A 17,844-nucleotide genomic window follows, 5' to 3' on the forward strand; every position below is an offset into this window, starting at 1 on the left:
GCGCTTGACTTAGAGTAACAACCAGCCAGAGAATACAGGCAGTATTTTCATCAGTGAGTACTGCAGGCGGCATGAAGACAATAAGTAATTCACGAGTGAAAAGCTTTTGTTATCAGCAGCAGCAAGTGAGGATTTTCATGTCAGCGCTAGGAACGCACAAAGCTCATAAATCCCTGACACACACCAGTCAATGCCTGAAGATGCATCAGTGAGATTTATCTACCTATCTGAGCCTTCTGCTCCCCTTTACCTAGTACTTGGCTTTTCCACTAAAGCAACACTCCTGATCAGCATCCCAGAGCTATAAACTGACTCTAGCCTTTGAGAAATCCCTAAAGAGCTGCAGTGGATGGTATTCTAACCCCAAAACTGCAGAACTAGAAGAGGAAAATCCAGTTCCCATCAGCACAGGTGTCACAGGTGACCACCTCCATTTCCTCAAGAAAATTAGTCCCGCCACATGGGCTACAGACCTTGAAAGTTTACCATTAGTCAGGAGAAAGAATTATTTAAAACAAAGTAATTTTAGTTTCACTATCAGAGACAAATGCAGGCTCCAAGGGTCTTTAAAGAAAAAAAGCTTCACTATCCAAAATTGATATTACAAAGCTATAGTCTCACAATAGTAGGTAGAGATGAGGCCATTAGCGTACTCAGCATTTGCTATCTGCTACAAAAGTTTTTAAACACCTCCATGTATTTTAGATCCTCAGACTTTTGACATGACGTAACAGAGCATGAAGGCTTCTAGCCAAAAAATGCATCCCTTGGCCTTACAAAGTGTGTGTTCACTAAGACCAAATGCATGCAAGCACTCAGGAATTTCTAAGAATCGAGAAGTCGAGTCACACATTCCAAAGTAACTATTTTAAATCATTTGACAGGTGCAAGATGAGCTATAAAGTAGAACTAGCTAGCTGACAGGACTTCTTTAAAGTTGAAATTCCTGCTTAAAAAGTGAAATTTTCTATTGAAAACAATCTTCTTTAAGAAATCACATGCACAAGATTAGACTACCTAGCAGGAAAAAAACACAGAAAGCTGTTCTGTATTCTCAATGCTGATATCTTCCATCTTCCTTTACAGTGTTTCTGCAGTCTGGAAAAATCAAATTTTATTCAAAAATTTTTTTTAAAGTTCTGCATTATAGCGTCAATCTGAAAATTCAGTTTTTACCAGCTGAGACTGAGCTAAAGTGAATACTCTCCTCTTCAATAGATCACTCTTCATCCAGATGTGTCAAATACTCAACAATTTTCTGCAGATGATTTTCTTCAGTCTGCAGATGTCAACAGTTAAAAATGTCAGGTAATATTCGCTTCTGAAGTATTTTGAGGAAATATACAGAGATTCTTCTCGACACTGACAAACACAAAGCAGGGTGTTATTTATTCTATATTCTGCTATTAAGATAGAAGTTATAAGGGAAGAAAACTAAACACCTAACTCAGCTGTTAGCACTGAAGAATCACAAATTTCAAGGGAAAATTTTTGACTACTCTCAGGTCAGAAGAACTCACTATCACCAAGGTAGCTATACATTTTTAAAAGACGGTCAAAGACCTAAGCAGACTATGAACAATCAAGTGAACAAATCTTTTACAAGACCTTGAAATCACCCTCGTATGTTAAGAGAAAGTGTTAAATCTTACAAGACAAGTCTCAAATGTTTTAAAATATCCAGCCTCCATAAGGCTTACGATTATTTAGATATGTATCGAAAACAAAGCTAGAGTGGAATAAAATTGTTCATTAATTCTTCAAAAGCTTTTAAAGATAGCGTAAAATTACATTGGCAAATAGTCATTAAGGATGAATCACTAATGGCCAAGAATTTGAGTGAAAGAAAAGCAGAGTCAGCTGATTAGAAGAAAAGATTATCGAGGAGATTTCTGGAAAGATAGGGTAAAATGTAGAGAACAGAACCAAGCGTCTTTATGTGACTAACTGTAGAAACCTCTAACCCTGAAAAGTTTCTATTGTAGATTAATAATCCCAAAGGGGAACCTGAAAAAATACAAAATATACTTGAACATTTTCCCTCTGTATGCAATATTTGTGGAAAATACACAAAAATCTGCAAGTGTTATAAAATACATGAAGATTTGCAAACAATACAGATAAAGAAAAATTGATGTTACACATAGGGTCAACAGTGTTCATCCTAGAGAAGCTAGGTGAATTCCACCTAGAGTAACTGCAGAACTTAGAAACAATTCATACGCATGCAGATATCAAGTTAAGAAGTGATGAATAATATAGTGCAAGTGACTAGGCATCAGGATTTAAAGAATTAGGAGATATAATTTGCCAAAAAAAACAATCATTTAAAATACAGACTAGATTATTTTAAATAAAATGAAGAATGGTACAAAATTCAAATGTTTTGTTAACATTTTACTTCCCACCCTTTTAACAATGATGCCAGAGATACTCTAACAAAAAAACCCTACACATTTATGCCTAGAAAAAACACCAGAATTCTAACAAAAAGTAGCTCAGCAGTTTTGCAGGGCTGAACATTTTTTGAAATGTAGAGAAAACAGTTATCCATACAAAAGAAAAAATCTAAAGAAAAATTTTAAAAGATTTTTTTTCTTTCTCTATAGAGAAAAGCTGATCAGACATGGAAAAAAAAAAGGCTATCATTGTCCAATTTCATGATAGATTCATGAAATCCTTGCAGTGTTTCTCACTAAGCCTGTTATCTTTTGCTACATCCACATGCAAATATAAATTCTACATAGAAAGCAAATGGCTGTATTTATGCAGACAGGCCATACAGCTTTTAAGCATATATTAACACATGGAAATCAATTTTCACATCATAAAGCTTTCCACTCAGCAGGTAACTTCTGCTGACAACAACTATTTTATACTTATTTTACAAGCACAGTAATGCACTAAGGATAAGATTCTTCTCATCTGCCCTTCCCTCTTATTCATAGTCGCTTTAATTTCTCCTAATTCTGTCCCAGACATCTCTGGCAACACACAGCATGATATTTCTCCGGATTAATTTCTTCATTTCCCCTGTCAACCCAAGAGGATGTGCACGTGGTATAAAAAGAACAGCCACAAGATTTTCTTCAAGGACTCATGAAATTGTCCACGGAAAGTCTGTCTCTGAAGTAAGCAATCTTTGTATCTCGGGGTTCTACCTTGGATAGTTAAACAAGGAAGGAACTGTCAGATGAAAAGCAAAACAGGCAGATTGATAAAGCAGAAATCCTTTAAAATTTAGAATCACTTGTAAATCTGGACAAGCAAAGAAGAAACTGAAAGGGAGAAGTGCCTAGAATAGTTTGCAAACAGCCTGATATAGCAATGGATTGTGTTCAGGACTAGAGTCCTGGATACTTTTTTGTCTCCGTGACACCCTGGTCTTCAGCACAGGGACTGACATTTCTACAGGACCAGAGCTTAAACTCCAGAATTCAGACTTCAGGTGAGCAAAACAGGCTTATATGCTGAAGCACTTGTGATCCCTAACAGTACAAACGAGTTTACAGAAGTATCAGCACCATTTTGAACTGTTGCAAAGGCTACTTTGAAGTTTGGGGACATTCACAACAAATCTACTCTTCCTTTCCTTTCCCAAGCATTTTCTCCTTGGACATTCAAGCAAACTACCCCTAACTCTCAGGCAGGCAGCAGCTCTGACCAACGCTATTTCATGCAAGCTGACACTCTCCTTTCCCCACTGCTCTTCCACCTATATCTCCTAGGTTGCTATCATATATAAAAGTATGAAGATAACAGGCAAAGTAGAGTTCAGATGAAAAAGTGTCCTTCTGTTGCTGCCAGAACCAAGACTGTTTAACGTGAGAAAGAGGAAGGGGGAATGGGAAGAAAGGAGTTTAGATGCCACCCATCTAAGAAATATACAGCTGCCCATATGATTCAAAAAGCCCTAACCACACAGTATTCACCTATCCACTAAATATGCCTTTCTGTAAGGGTTTAAATAGGTAATTTTAAATGATGGAAGCTCATAAATTACCAGCAGGCATAGCTTCCGTGTTCCCTTAAGAGGAAGAGAGAGAACTTGCTTTAGGCCAGGTCATATGCTAATGTCAATAAATCAACCAGTTTGTACATTAGTAGTTCCTACAAACATGAATATGTGAAGAGCCCAACAGAATAGCCAGGAAGACTGACAGAAGCTTGATGGCAACTACGAGGCAATCTATGGCCAGCCAGCAGCGTCAAACTACTTTTAATGGGAATACAGAAACTACATAGAAAAAAAACTCAGACTAAGGAGGACAAGAAATCCAGCCTAGTAATTTCATCATGAACTGCTTTGTCTTTCCTCCTCCATCCAACCTGACATATTAGATAACCTCAGGAAAAAAATAAATTAAAAAAATAGACAGCAAGATCTCATTTGCTGGTCTTTCCAGACAAACTAAATGCTGGCTACACTGAAGATTCTTCTTAGACATCTCCAATACCACATTAAATATTTTAAACCTCTTTATATTCATTACAGCAGTATTTCCAAATAATTAATCAAAAATATCCACTAGTTAAACTTGACTTGCTGAAATTTAAAAACATGAAGGATTAACATTGAGAACAAGAGCATGCTGCATTTAAAAATCAGACAAGTATGACAAAAAAAAATGCATTTTTTCATTTTCAGAATGAACGTTCTTCTGTACTCTGGACACCCCATCATAAAAAGCATACCATTGTTGTTGAGGGAAAATTTAACAAGAAAGAAAGAGGTCTACATCAAATGTGGATGTTATATTTAAATAAACTCTTGGGTAGCATGATTAAGTCATTGTAATCACATTTGTGGAGGGAATTCCAGTTTAGAAATCCAAAGGCTAAGCAGATCCACTGAGCAGACTTTCCAACTTTTATTCCATCAAAAAACTACAAAAAAGTTAGCATTCAAGATCACAATTGATCGAAAGCAGTAGCATGGAAATGCTGAGTTTTAAAGAAAATAGCAAATCTGATTTGTTAACCGCCTCAAAAATATGGTTTGTTGTTGTTGTTGTTTTTAAACAGGAACAAACCCCTCATATTTTGAACTCCTTTGAGAGTTCAAAAGCTAGAAAAATTTGCTAGTGCAAAAAATTAGTTTTGACTTAAATCCTGGAAAATATTTAAACGAAGCTATTCTCAGAGGCTTTGAAGAAGACTACATCTTCAGCATTCTGTAATAAATGTTTTTCTAATATTTCTGGATTTTTTGTCTTAATTGCACAGAATTAAAGTGGCAGATTCACTCATGTTAAATTTTAAGACTTATTTCACGTAAGTTATTGCTATTCCATTTTTTCCTCTCATCACAGCATGCCCGCCAACGAAAATGTATGCAGTAATGCAACAAAGTCAATCAAGGAACTGATACAACAGAAGAATGACCAAAGAACGCAGACTGATCGAGTATCTCCCACCTGCAGCAATTTCCACTCATATCTGTTACCCAACTGAACACACCATTAGAGCCAACAACCACAGAACAAGTGACTAGGCTACAGGGAAAGAAATAGCAGTGGAGCTACAGCTCGAGACACCATAACCAATAAACCCAGAAATAAAAAATGTACTCTGCTTTATATTTTTTATGCTAATTTTTTATTCTATGTAGCTACTAATATTCAACAATATTAGATAGTAACTTTGGACAGATTTTTCCCTCTCTTCTAAATTGATGCCTGTTCAAGGGATACTTCTTAAGCATTAAGAGCACATGCCGGATTATGGTATTTTGAAGTTGTCTGGAAAAGGATCCACTTAGACCTGAAACAGGACTTTTCCTTTTTGCCCCCACTGAACCTGAACTTCAAAGTTGGCCCAGATAAGTTCTTCAGGCTAAGTCTGTGAAAATTACCGTTATGAAAGACACTGACAGGTTAGCAGGAAGAAAAAAAAAATCAAGGCGAAACAAATAAGCACAAAACTTTAATATCAAGGATAGCAAATGGAAGACATTTGAAGCACTAAATACAAGTCAATTAGTTCATTTTTTCTGCCAAGGAAACAGAGCTGTCTTATCACAGTTTTACCTGTCTGTTCTTTTAAACTTTGGTTCTTCATCTTGTTTCAATTGAGATTAAAAAAGCAGTAGCAAGAGGGAAATGCACACAGACAGAAGGACTGGCAAGAACGTAGCTGTTAAACGCTGCATCGGGCAGGCGGCAACTACACAGCTGTACTTTAATAAGTCATCTCTTGTACAACAAGGATGCTTTAAGGAAAACTGTGCTTATGTAGAAAAAAAACCACGACAACAAACAAACAAAAACAGGTTTAGTTGCCGTTCACAGAGAAGCATGTTTCTGTTAGAAGCTACAGCACAGGAGTTCTATGTCTGGAGGACTGATCTGAATTCTGGCTCAGTGGCATAGATTGCTTTTCAAGATGATACCATACTGTGGGAGTAGAGTTTAGGAGAACTAAAAATGGGGTGCTTTACTCACTTGGACATGGAATTTTTCTCTACCAGCAGACAATTGTAGTAACTGATAAATTAGGGTTGTGCAAATATCTAAAAGGATTAATGGGTTCAGACAACTGAATGGGTCCACCAGGACCCTGAATGAACAGAACTAAGGAATATCGAACGGCAAATTAGCAGCATGCATGCATTCTCTAAGTGCCTCCTTCACTCTAAGGTTCATCCAAAGCAGAAAAACCTGACCAAAGTATAAAAAAATCCTGGATTACATTTTGCACTAACCTCCTCTGCAGGTTTACAGCCATCTGGATGGTCCACAAGCACTGGTGGTGAAATCCCACTGCATTGCTGTAGAGCACCCGTGGTAGGAACCATAGAGCGACAGACTGGTCTAGGCCATTCTGCCACGAACATAGAAGCCACAGAGGTCTTCCATCCACAATGTCTTAAGGCTGTCCTAAAAGAAGAACAGAAATTCAGATAAGTTCCAAATTCAATTCTGGCAAAGCTTGAGGTGAAAGGCGAAGGTCAGGAAAGTTTCCCAACTATTTAAGACTTCAAAATCCAGAATACTGTGCAAGGGAGAAGGAGCCAAAAGATTGCTGCTAAAAAGAGCCTGTGAGGAAAACAACATATGCAGGGTAGAGTAGAGAGGTAGAACAAGTCATCAACATTTTGTAGCCTTTCAGATTATATGATTTGAGTAGGAGGACTGCCTGTCCTCCTAAATAAGCAGTTATCTATTTTTGAGTTCTATATATGTCGCCCTCTATCCAATCATGAGCACTTAGCACAACAAACTGGGAACTGTTCTCAATACGGCTAGAAAACAGCCTCTTCATGGCACACATTCACATGAGCAGCTCTCCAGAAGATCATTCTTCTGGGCTACATTTTTCCATATATATTGTAGTTTACAGATGTATTTTCTTACATTCTTTCATCTCTCACCCACAATTTAAACATTAGCATTCATAATGACAGCTTGGGGGGAAAGCGTTATTAAACTAACACAGACGTGATGCTTAAGAACTGATAATTTTTCAAATCTAAAAATGTGACACCTGAAAAATGATCTCTGAGGCCCTCCAAGTGTTAGCTGTTAAAATTTTAGCAATATCGCATGAAGCAATTCTTTCAAATCTCTTCCTTTACTTGGTTAATGCACCAACACCTGAAGGAAATTCTAAGCAGCTGAAAAGGAAACAAAACATCTTAACAGAGGCAAGAAAGCATATTTTTCAATTTTTAATACAAGCATAACTTGCCTACACTTCGGTAATACTAGCCACGTATTATGAGCTTATCTGTATTTGCTGTATTATATATGAACTTAGAAAAATAAACTTGAATAATTTAATATCTGTTTAGACTGATAATTTTCTGTATTCCCAGACCAGATGAAAAAACAGGTACAACAGAAAAAAAAATGAAGATACTATAAGCACTATGATAACATAACAGTGTGGATGAAATACATGGTAAGGAAAGACAAGATCGGCAGTGAAAGAAAAGATGTTTGTCAACTGCTTATTCCAAAACAAATTATTACTTTATCTGCCTCAATATAGGGATAACTATAATATTTGACAGTTTCCTATTTTTTTGCATATCAAAGAAGAAAAGGCAGATGTATCAACTCATAATTTTTGCTGCATTTCAGAATAAATTACCACAATATTGGTGCTATTCCTATTCTATCTGCATGCATTAAGCAGTTCTACATTCACAGAAGTAGCTTGCAGTCCGAGTTTTAAAAGAACTGATTACAGATCTTCCAGAAGTAAAAAGAATATCAACAATCCTTTAAAAAAAAAAATAAGAAGAATACGATTCCCAAGATGACACAAGGCACACCCAACAGGACACCTAACATCAATAACAACTGGTACCTTTCCGAGAGCGTTTACTTTAAGAGATCATGACATAAATCCAAAGAGACTTAACCATCTTTGTTAAAGCAAATTAGTCACAGCCTTCAAGAAAGTTAAATACAAAGACTAGGTTCTACATATCACTATAATATATGCCCTGGTTTCAGCTACGTTAGAGTTAAGTTTCCTCCTAGTAGCTGGTAGGGTGCTATGCTTGGGATTTAGGATGAGAATAATGTTGATACCACACCGATCTTTTAATTGTTGCAGAGCAGTGCTTACACCAAGCCAAGGACTTTTCAGCTTCTCGCTCTGTCCTGCCAGCGGGCAGGCTGGGGGTGCAGCAGGAGCTGGGAGGGGACAGACCCAGGACAGCTGACCCAAACTGGCCAAAGGGGTATTCCATACTATCTGGTGTCATGCTAAACAACATATAGGGGTGGCTAGCCAGGGTGGGGGGGGGCAGCTGCTCAGGGATAGGCTGGGCATCAGTCAGCGGGTGGTGAGCAACTGCATTGTGCATCACTTGTTTCATACACATTATTAGTAGCAGTACTATTATTATTATTTTATTTTCTGTCCTAATAAACTGTCTTTATCTCAACCCACAGGTTTTCATTTCTTTCTAATTCTCTCCCCCCATCCCAGAGAGGGAGGGAGGAGGGTGAGCGAACGGCTGTGTGGTGCTTAGCTGCCGGCCAGGTTAAACTGTAACAAGTGCTGAGGGTACTTGCCGGCCTCACAACTGCTGCCATCAGAGTGGTTCCCAAGACTGTTTATCAGTATGGCAATAGGCACTTTATACATAGAACGACACAGAAAACAGACGGCCCGTTATTTCATCACGAATGTTTCACACATTGGTCAAGCACCCCTTCCCCTTGGGGAATCCATGCTGTCTACTCCCAATGGTTTCTTTATCCTTCCTGCACCTGCAAATGGTTTCCAGGATGAGCGCTTCCAGCACCTTCCCATGGAAGGAGGTGAGTGTGACTGGCCTGGGGTTCCCCAGGTCCTCCTCCTTGCCTGTCTTGTGAATGCGACTGAGGTTTGCTTCCCTGCACTCTTCGGGCACTTCTCACAGTTGCCTGGAACAAGCAACAATTCCAGATAGTGGCCTTCCAATAGCATCAGCCAGCTCCCTCTGTGCTCATGGGGGAATCCCATCAGGGTTCCTGGATTTCTCTCTCTTGGTTTTCTCAAGGCTTGCCTGACCCCATGGATTGGGTTTCCATGGCAAGGTTGAGGTAGAGGGCTGGGGGGATGCAGAGGTGGGCTCTGTGAGAAGAGACCAGGCTGCCTCTTCTCACAGCAAGCCCTCATCAGCTGCCTTAGCCTCCTACTGCAGAACCCTGAGCCCGAGGCCTCAGCTGTCGTGTGATGGGCTGGTGCAACAGCCCCAAGGCAGCCGGGCTCTCTCTGCTCCTCTACCTGAGGGCAGCGTGCAGCAGAGATGCCCCCTGCTCAGTCTCCAGGACTGCATGAGGGTGCAGTGAGGGACAGGGAAGAAGGACTCAAACACCACTTGAAAGTTCACTGTTCTTTATTGGCAGCCGGGAGATGAAGGCAGGCCGGCTGCACTACACCGTCTCCACTTCCTCCACCTGCGGGACACCCAACTTGGTGGCTCTGTCATCTGCCTTCTGTCGGGGTGCTGAGCCACTGGCAAGGAACTGGGCCCAGCCTGAGGCTTCGTGTCATGCCAAGGCCTCCAGGAACAGCATGAGCTGTGCTTCCTCACGCGCCTCCCAGACCTGGCATCGTAGCGAGGCCTTGCCAGCCTTTCTGGAGGTGGCCCCACCCGCCTTGGTTGGATCTCATCTTCTGGCAAGTCCACGTCCATGGCCTGGACATCGTCCTCTGCGGGTGGCACCTGCACAGTCTGCACCCGCTGTTTCAGCCAGTTCCTGTTCATGGCATGGCCGTTGTCCTTAAAGAGTGGCACGTTGCCTGTCCTCCCCCATTTTTTCTGAGGGTCCCTCTGTGTGGGTTGGACATGGTCTTGCACAGGTGCCACAGTGATGGTCCTCACCCATTTTTTTGATGGATTGCATTTTGTGGGCTGGACGTTTTGTTCCAGTGGTGGCACCTTGCTGGTGTGCACCCATTTTTGCAGTTGGCCGCTGTTCCTGGGCTGGCTGTTGTCTCCCGCAGGTGGCACCACGGTGGTCTGCACCCTTTGATTTGGCCGGCTGCCGTGTCTTGGCTGGCTCAGGGACTGGGTGTTGTCTTCCACAGGTGTCCCCTTGACAGTCTGCACCCATTTAGTTGGTGGCCCTCCATGCCCTCTGTGGAAGTTGTCTTCCAGAGCTGGTACCCTGGTAGTCTGGCCCCATTCTTTGCTTGGGTACCTGCTCGCAGGCCGCGTGTTGTCTTGTGCAGGAGGCACCTTGATGTCCCACACCCATCTGTTGGGTCGGCCTCCATGCCTTGGATGGAAGTTGTTCCTCCTGGGGCGCACCTGATCGTTTCGCGCCCATTTATTCAGTGTGCTCCCCTCCACCGCTGGGTTGTCATCCATCCTTGGACGTTTAGCAGGGGGTTGCCACTGGAGGTCCTTCCTGTCTTGGCTGTGCCTCCTCTTCCTCTCCACCTGCACTCGTTCCTCCATTCTAGGACGTTTAGCAGGGGGTTGCCATTGGAAGTCTTTCCTTTCTAGGCTGTTTCCTCTTCTGTGTGCGACGCACCACTCGTCTCATTCTTCAGGCTTAGCAGGACAGCACCCAAACACTGGCGATCCCTGCCTGAAGCTTCCCGGCACCTGGGCTGCTCCAAGTCCCCTTGGCACTCCAGGAGCGAGCGGTGGCCAGCCGCAGGGCTGCCCTTTTTATGGATCTGGGGACAATGGGCACCAAGGGCAACGAAGACATCAGGAGGCCGCTGTGGTGGCAGCCCAGGCACCATCACAGTGACCTTCTGTGCTGGGTCTGGCTGGGATGGAGTTAACTTCCTCCACAGCAGCCCACGCAGTGCTGTGCTCTGCACATGTATCTAGAGCAGCACTGGTATCACACCAATGTTGTGTCTATTGCTGCACAATACTGGCACCGCATCAGGACTCCCTCCAAGCCCCCCAGAGCCAGCAGGCTGGGGGTGGGCAAGTGATGGGGAGGGGACATCACCAGGGCAGCTGACCTAAACTCACCAAAAGGATATTCCATGCCATATGATGTCGCACTTAGCCATAAAAATGGAAAAGGGGAAGGAGTGGGGGGGGCGGCTCTCGTGGTGGAAGCTTCTGTCCTCCTGAACAACCGTTATGCATATTGAGGCCCTGCTTCCCAGGACGTGGCTGAACATCGCTCATTTATGGGAAGTAGAGAGTAACTCCTGTTTTTTTTCTCTCTCTGTGCTTCCACACAGCCTTTGCCTTTTTTTTTCCCCTCTCTCTTTTCCTTTTAATTAAATCATCCTTATCTCAATCCTTGAGCTCTTTGTGTTGTATTTTCTGAGCAGCCATGGTGGAACTTGGCTGCCCACCTGAGTAAAACCACCACACCTTCTGAGATCACCAGCCTCCAGGTGTAGCCGCTCAGCTCAGTTATCAGTGCACCCTACCATCTGCTCATCCAGTACAGCCTTCAGCAGCTTCTCTTGGAGGAGCTAACGGGAAGCATTGTTTCAAGTCCTTCTTGAGTACACGTAGACAACATCTACCCATCTCTCCACTGGTGTTTGGAAAGAGAAGTGCTGTCCTGGTTTTGGCTAGGATAGAGTTAATTTTCCTCCTAGTAGCTGGTAGGGTGCTATGCTTGGGATTTAGGATGAGAAGAGCGCTGATAACATGCTGATGTTTTAATTGTTGCAGAGCAGTGCTTACACTAAGCCAAGGACTTTTCAGCTTCTCGCTCTGTCCTGCCAGCGGGCAGGCTAGGGGTGCAGCAGGAGCTGGGAGGGGACAGACCCAGGACAGCTGACCCAAACTGGCCAAAGGGGTATTCCATACCATCTGATGTCATGCTGAACAATTCATATGGGGGGGCTGGCCGGAGTGGGGGAACCGGCTGCTCGGAGATAGGCTGGGCATCGGTCAACGGGTGGTGAGCAATTGTATTGTGCATCACTTGTATGTACACATTATTAGTAGTAGTACTGTTATCATTATTATTATTATTTTATTTTATTTTCTGTCCTAATAAACTGTCTCTATGTCAACCCACAGGCTTCATTTTCCTGATACTCTCCCCCATCCCAGAGAGGGAGGGGGGAGGGTGAGTGAACGGCTGTGTGGTGCTTAGCTGCCAGCTGGGTTAAACCACAACATATACAACACAAAAGTTCACAATAAGTTAGCTTTTTTATATCACTTTTTTCAGTAAAACTTAGGTGCCTTACATAGGTGGAGAATATGATCCATTCTTAAAGATGGGGAAACTGGGAAGAGATGTTAACTGCTGTCCATTACAGGATAAGCAGTTGGCCATGCTGGGATCAAGTTTTCTCTCTGGTCAAAAGTTTTAACCTAAATATTTATCTGTATGTCTATCTGGTTAGATGAATATTTATCTTTTAGGGACATGGCTGATTTATACATTTCTTCAGAGGATCTTAAGATGACATGCTCTTTGTTCAGTGCTGTCCAGTATCAGCCCATCAATAACTGGACAGAAACAGCTCTTATAAAACAAGCAAGCAAACAAGAAGCTATCAATGAGAGCAGAACACACAAAGAATGGGTTGTGTTGTCATTACTAAGCACGGCACACCTACCAAGGCAAATGTTTGCCATTTTGCAGTGAACTTCCACGTGCTTAAAAGCTTGGTTTCCCTTGATCTTCTCCTTGAGTTACAAAAATACCAGTTCAATCATTCCTTCCGCATGTTATCTTTTCTAAATCTCCAGTCATTACCTTCCGGTCTCCTGAGGCAAATTAACTGTGCCTCCAACCTTCCTGAAGTACAATGGCCAAAAACTGATACAGCACTTTAACCATACAATAAACTACAGAGCAGAAGATTCAACTATACACGTCCTACAAATTATACCGCTCTATATTCATGCTAATATACATACACACCTCTCCTCCTGAGCAACATTGTATTGTTAACACTCATTCAGTTGTTAATCCATGGGTTGTCCTAGACTGGGGTAGATGATGGGGTGGTAGGAACTACTTCAGCAGTTGTTTCCCATCTTATACTTTTATGTTATTTTTACCTAAAACTGAAACAGTTCGCTTATTCTACTAAACCACATCCTATTCTTTCAGGCCATCTTTCCAACACTCGAGACTCTTCTGAATTGTCATCTTGACTTCAGATGTACCCAAATTTATTCCCAAAGGCCAGTTCTCAAATTTAATTATCCAGTTCACACACAAGAACAATGAACTGAAAGAACTACACAAACCCCCACAGAAAATCCTTTCCCCCTCTGAAAGCGAACCACTGAGAAAGAACCCTGGCTACTGCTAACCAAATGATTTAACACACATCCTAAAATAGCTTTTTTTTTTTTTTTTTATCTAGGCCATGTTTCCTTAGCTTGCTCTGTAAGAGTATCACATGTGGCTTTCTCCAGTCCACAAGCTTCCTGTTGTAGAGGAAGTTAGATTGGTTTGATCATGTCTCTCTGAGACTCACAATAAGGCTTCCAAATTTGCTTCCCCAAACTGCATGTTCAAAGAGAAGACTGTCTTACCTGCCACTACGCCTCTTCCCTACGTTTCTGCTCTAGCTGGATTTTCCAATACATTCTGTCAAGAAGAAAAATTAAGGCACAGTAGAACTAGCCAACGATTTTCTCATGGTTCAGGCTCAAAACAAAAGTAATCTCAGCCAGAAATGGGTAAAAAGAAACCAAGCTGAAGAAGCTGCACTGTGACTTTCCATTTCCTTGATGTAAAACCTAAGTAACCCAGAAAATAGTCAAAACCTATATGCACTGCTGATGTAGGCAGGCAAGTGGCTTAGGAGGCATGGATGTGAGAACATGCAAGTGAGCAAAAAGAATAAAGCATCTACTGCCACAGCAGTTACGAGTACTTACGCTAGGGTTACCCATAAGCACCCATTTTCAATGCTCCGTACCATGTTGCACTGCTACACGATTCAAACTGAAGACTTCTTTCTCTTCAAACTGTCCATACAAGCAGTCTACAGACTTAAAATGAAGTTTTTGGAGCTGGGATGTTAGAATTTGGAAAGATAGCATCCAAGCAGCTTCTGCTTGTAAGAAGTTCACACATGAGGTCCAAGTATTTCACAGAATGAAAATTACATAAGGATGACTCATGGCAGCGATCTCCCTTACCAGTCATGTCTACCGCCCTGTTTTATACCCCATTACTACCAGCTAAACCTTCTGTCATCCCATGCACTAGACCCTCTGCAGAAAAGCTAGGGCACCCACCGGAAAGGGCACCCGTCGTTGAAGAAAGGTTCTTTTGGGCAACAAAAATTGGCATGTCAGGGAATGCAATACTTGGAGCTTTTATTTAAGCCTCAACAAATTTCAGCCAGACGTTTCAATGTGCTGGCCTTATTCAGACAGCAGAAGCCACAGTGTTTGCAGACCACAACAAATAATTGTCTCCCATTCAAGCGTCTATACTAAACAGCCTCAATATTTGCATTGCTATTATTCAGAAAACATTAACCGTGCCAGAAGGAAGTTAATAACAGCAACAATCATGCAGAGCTACTTCTGCACAACGAGATGTCTGTTCCTAACTGTCACTCGTTATCCCACTTTCACCTCTTCCTAAACACAATATGCATCAAAAAAAAAAAACAATCACTCCATTATCTTTGCAGTCAGTACAGTCAATTTCTGTTTATTCAGTGACACTTCTCCTCCCCCCCCCCAAAAAAAAAAATCACACACCTGCCATAAAGAATGTAACCAAGTCTGTTTTGTCAGCTTATTCTTCTACAAGCTCAGACCAGTGGCACAGCTCTGAACACAGTCAGAAATACTAGAGCAAGGGAGTGAAAAGGAAAGTATGAAAAGAGAAAAATTATTAGCCTGCAATGAAACTCCAGAGAGGGACCAGATTTATAACTCTGAGAAAATTGCATCTTCTACCTGTTGGTCTTGAAGTGACCGACAATACAAATAAAACCAGAATGTGCAGCACAAACATCATAGTTTTGTTCCATAATTCTCCATGGCTTTATCTTACACAGAAAGATGGCAAGGAAAATAATGAGCTGAATGAGCCTTTCTTAGTGAAGACAACACAAGCACTTATTTTGCATGCAGTTTGTCAGAAAAAAAAGTTGAGATTCAGAGGCATCATTTAAATTACAATCAACAAATCATAAATACTGGTATGTTTTTAAGAGGTGTAAAGTACATACTGCTATCATGCTACCTCCCCCAAACTTGTAAGAAATTGTCAAGGTAACAGTCATTTTAATCGGGCTGATATCTGAAGCGTATGCCCTTGGCCATCCTCAGTAGGTTGGTCACCAAGAAATCAAGAATTTGGGCAAGTACAGCCACACAGAGTGCGGCAGCGCCTTCCTCTCGCAGGCCTCCTGCCTTCTTCTGTTGTCTGGGGACACTGACTCAAAGCAACACAAGCCAACCCACAGATTCTTCTTTAAGTAAATATTATTTTTTAGAAGTCAACTGTAAAATACTCCCCCATCCCCAATCAGGACTAGAGCAAAGCTCATTTTCACTCTGCTGAGAGTACTACGCTCCTGGAAAGCACAAGGGAAAGAAAAAAATGCCAGACAATCTACTGTTCTCAGCATTAAGACATCTGCTATCACATTCACCAACATTACTAGCAAACCTCTTGGGAAATACTTTTTTCTTAAATACAACAGTACCTAATCAGAATTGCACAACTCTTAAAAGACAAAAGGTATCTTTCAAAACCTCACGACTGCTCTCCAAAAAACCCCGAATTATTTGCACGTCAGGAGAAGCGCTGCAGCCTGTGAAGATGACGGAAGACTTTCTCAACTTTCAGGATACAAAAAGGCGAGCAAAGCAATGAGCATAACCAGTTTGTTTTGATAGCATTAACGTATATTAGCCTGAAGCACGAGCCTGGAGCATCAATGGCCCCGGCCTGCCTGCTCTCAGTAGGACCATCAACAAAGAGCTGTGTGTTGACTGCCGGGAGCTGGCAGACACCCCCTGCACCTTTTCTTCAGCCACCAGGAAACACTACCCGCATTGTTCCGCCAGCATGCAAAACAACCAGCCCGGATTCATATGGAGGACGTGAGCCACAGAGCAAAACGCAACAGGCACCTCTCTGCCCCTCCAGCTGACAAAGCGGCCGCTAGGACGGGCAGGAGGAGTGAGGAAGTAAGATTTACAGTGCAACTGCAATAAGGGATAAGATTTACAGTACAACCACACACTTTGGTGTTTTTTTTGTTTGTTTTGGTGGTGGTGGTATTTTTTTGTTTGTTTTTAAGAGTCAGTAATTCAGTTTTTCAGCGATATTTCTATTGTAATGGGCTATTGAAAACTTAACTAAGCTGCACTTACCTCCCCAGATCTCCGCCTCCTTACGCCATTCAGCAGCAGTCTCAGCGCTGGTCTTGTCCTCCTACTTGTGAGAGCTCAGGTGGGACCGGCAGAAGACAGCACACTTCTGGTATACCAGCCACGGACTGCACCTTGCTGGCAACTCTTTCACGACAAGAGTCACATGCGGCTCAGGAGGCACCAGATAAATATCATTTATGTAACAACCCAAGAAGTCCTCTTCCAGGAGAAAAAAAAAAAAGAGCCAGTAAAGCCAGAGTGGCAACAGCATTAAACCAAGCAGCAGCAACGAGGGAGAACCTCAACCCCTTCCTGCATGCCAACTGTATTAAAATCACTCACGGCTGACCTCGCAAGTGACCAGCAAAATTGCATGTCCTGTGGTGATCAATGCTTTCTGCAATGCTCAGCAGAGCTTCAAGAAAGCCGTGTGCTCTATTCTGAGGTATAATAACCAACCAAATAATTTGTAACATCTTGTATTCTGATCTGATCCAAGTAAAAAACAAACAAAGCCAACAGAAAAAGCTTATGGGGATGTGGGATAATAGTGTTGGGAAAAAAGTATACTCTAGTTGTTGTCATACCCAAGTTCTCCATTTCCAGTGATGATTTTTTTAAATAGAACTAGAGAGAATGAGGTAACTACAAACATTTCCTGTTACGTCAGGGATGACCGGGGGGATGCAAAATTACAGAAGTTCAACTATATTGCAATATGCTGCTTAAAAGATCACAGCCTCAGCCTTCCACAGACCAAGAAGTCAGCTTGTAGGCGGCACTAGCAATAGGCAATTATGGGATAATGAAAGTACAGCAACTCTATCTTATCAGTAGGGAAAGGGAACTGCAGAACTGTTCCACATCTAACCAAAAGCTTATTGTTCCAAAATCCATCCCCCATCCAATTTTAGTGTAGACTGCAGCACGCTAATGAAAGCAAAAAAGAGTGGGAGGGGGAGATACCTAAGCAAGACCCTAAGACTTAGCACTCACAACAATCAGCACTTGAGATAAATCAACTACTAATTTTGTACGAGCAAATGTCAGATTTACACAATGCTTCTCAACATTTACAAAGGATCTCAATAACA

At 42.0% G+C, this 17,844-nt stretch overlaps 1 protein-coding gene across 4 annotated transcripts in view; it reads right to left on the reverse strand.

The window, feature by feature from the left end:
- The window catches only part of GALNT1 (polypeptide N-acetylgalactosaminyltransferase 1), a 164,126-nt gene that overhangs the window by 53,118 nt on the left and 93,164 nt on the right, over positions 1 to 17,844 (reverse strand). For 2 of the 4 annotated variants that reach the window (XM_040548972.1, XM_040548973.1), the window contains one exon: positions 6,704 to 6,878. The exons of 1 other annotated variant lie outside the window; for it this stretch is intronic. The gene's annotated coding sequence lies outside the window, so the exon portion shown is untranslated. The remainder of the gene's footprint in view (positions 1 to 6,703; positions 6,879 to 17,844) is intronic. One more of the 4 variants, XM_040548974.1, reaches the window with a different exon arrangement.

The sequence above is a fragment of the Cygnus olor genome, chromosome 2, assembly GCF_009769625.2.
Source record: "Cygnus olor isolate bCygOlo1 chromosome 2, bCygOlo1.pri.v2, whole genome shotgun sequence".
Classification (NCBI taxonomy): domain Eukaryota; kingdom Metazoa; phylum Chordata; class Aves; order Anseriformes; family Anatidae; genus Cygnus; species Cygnus olor.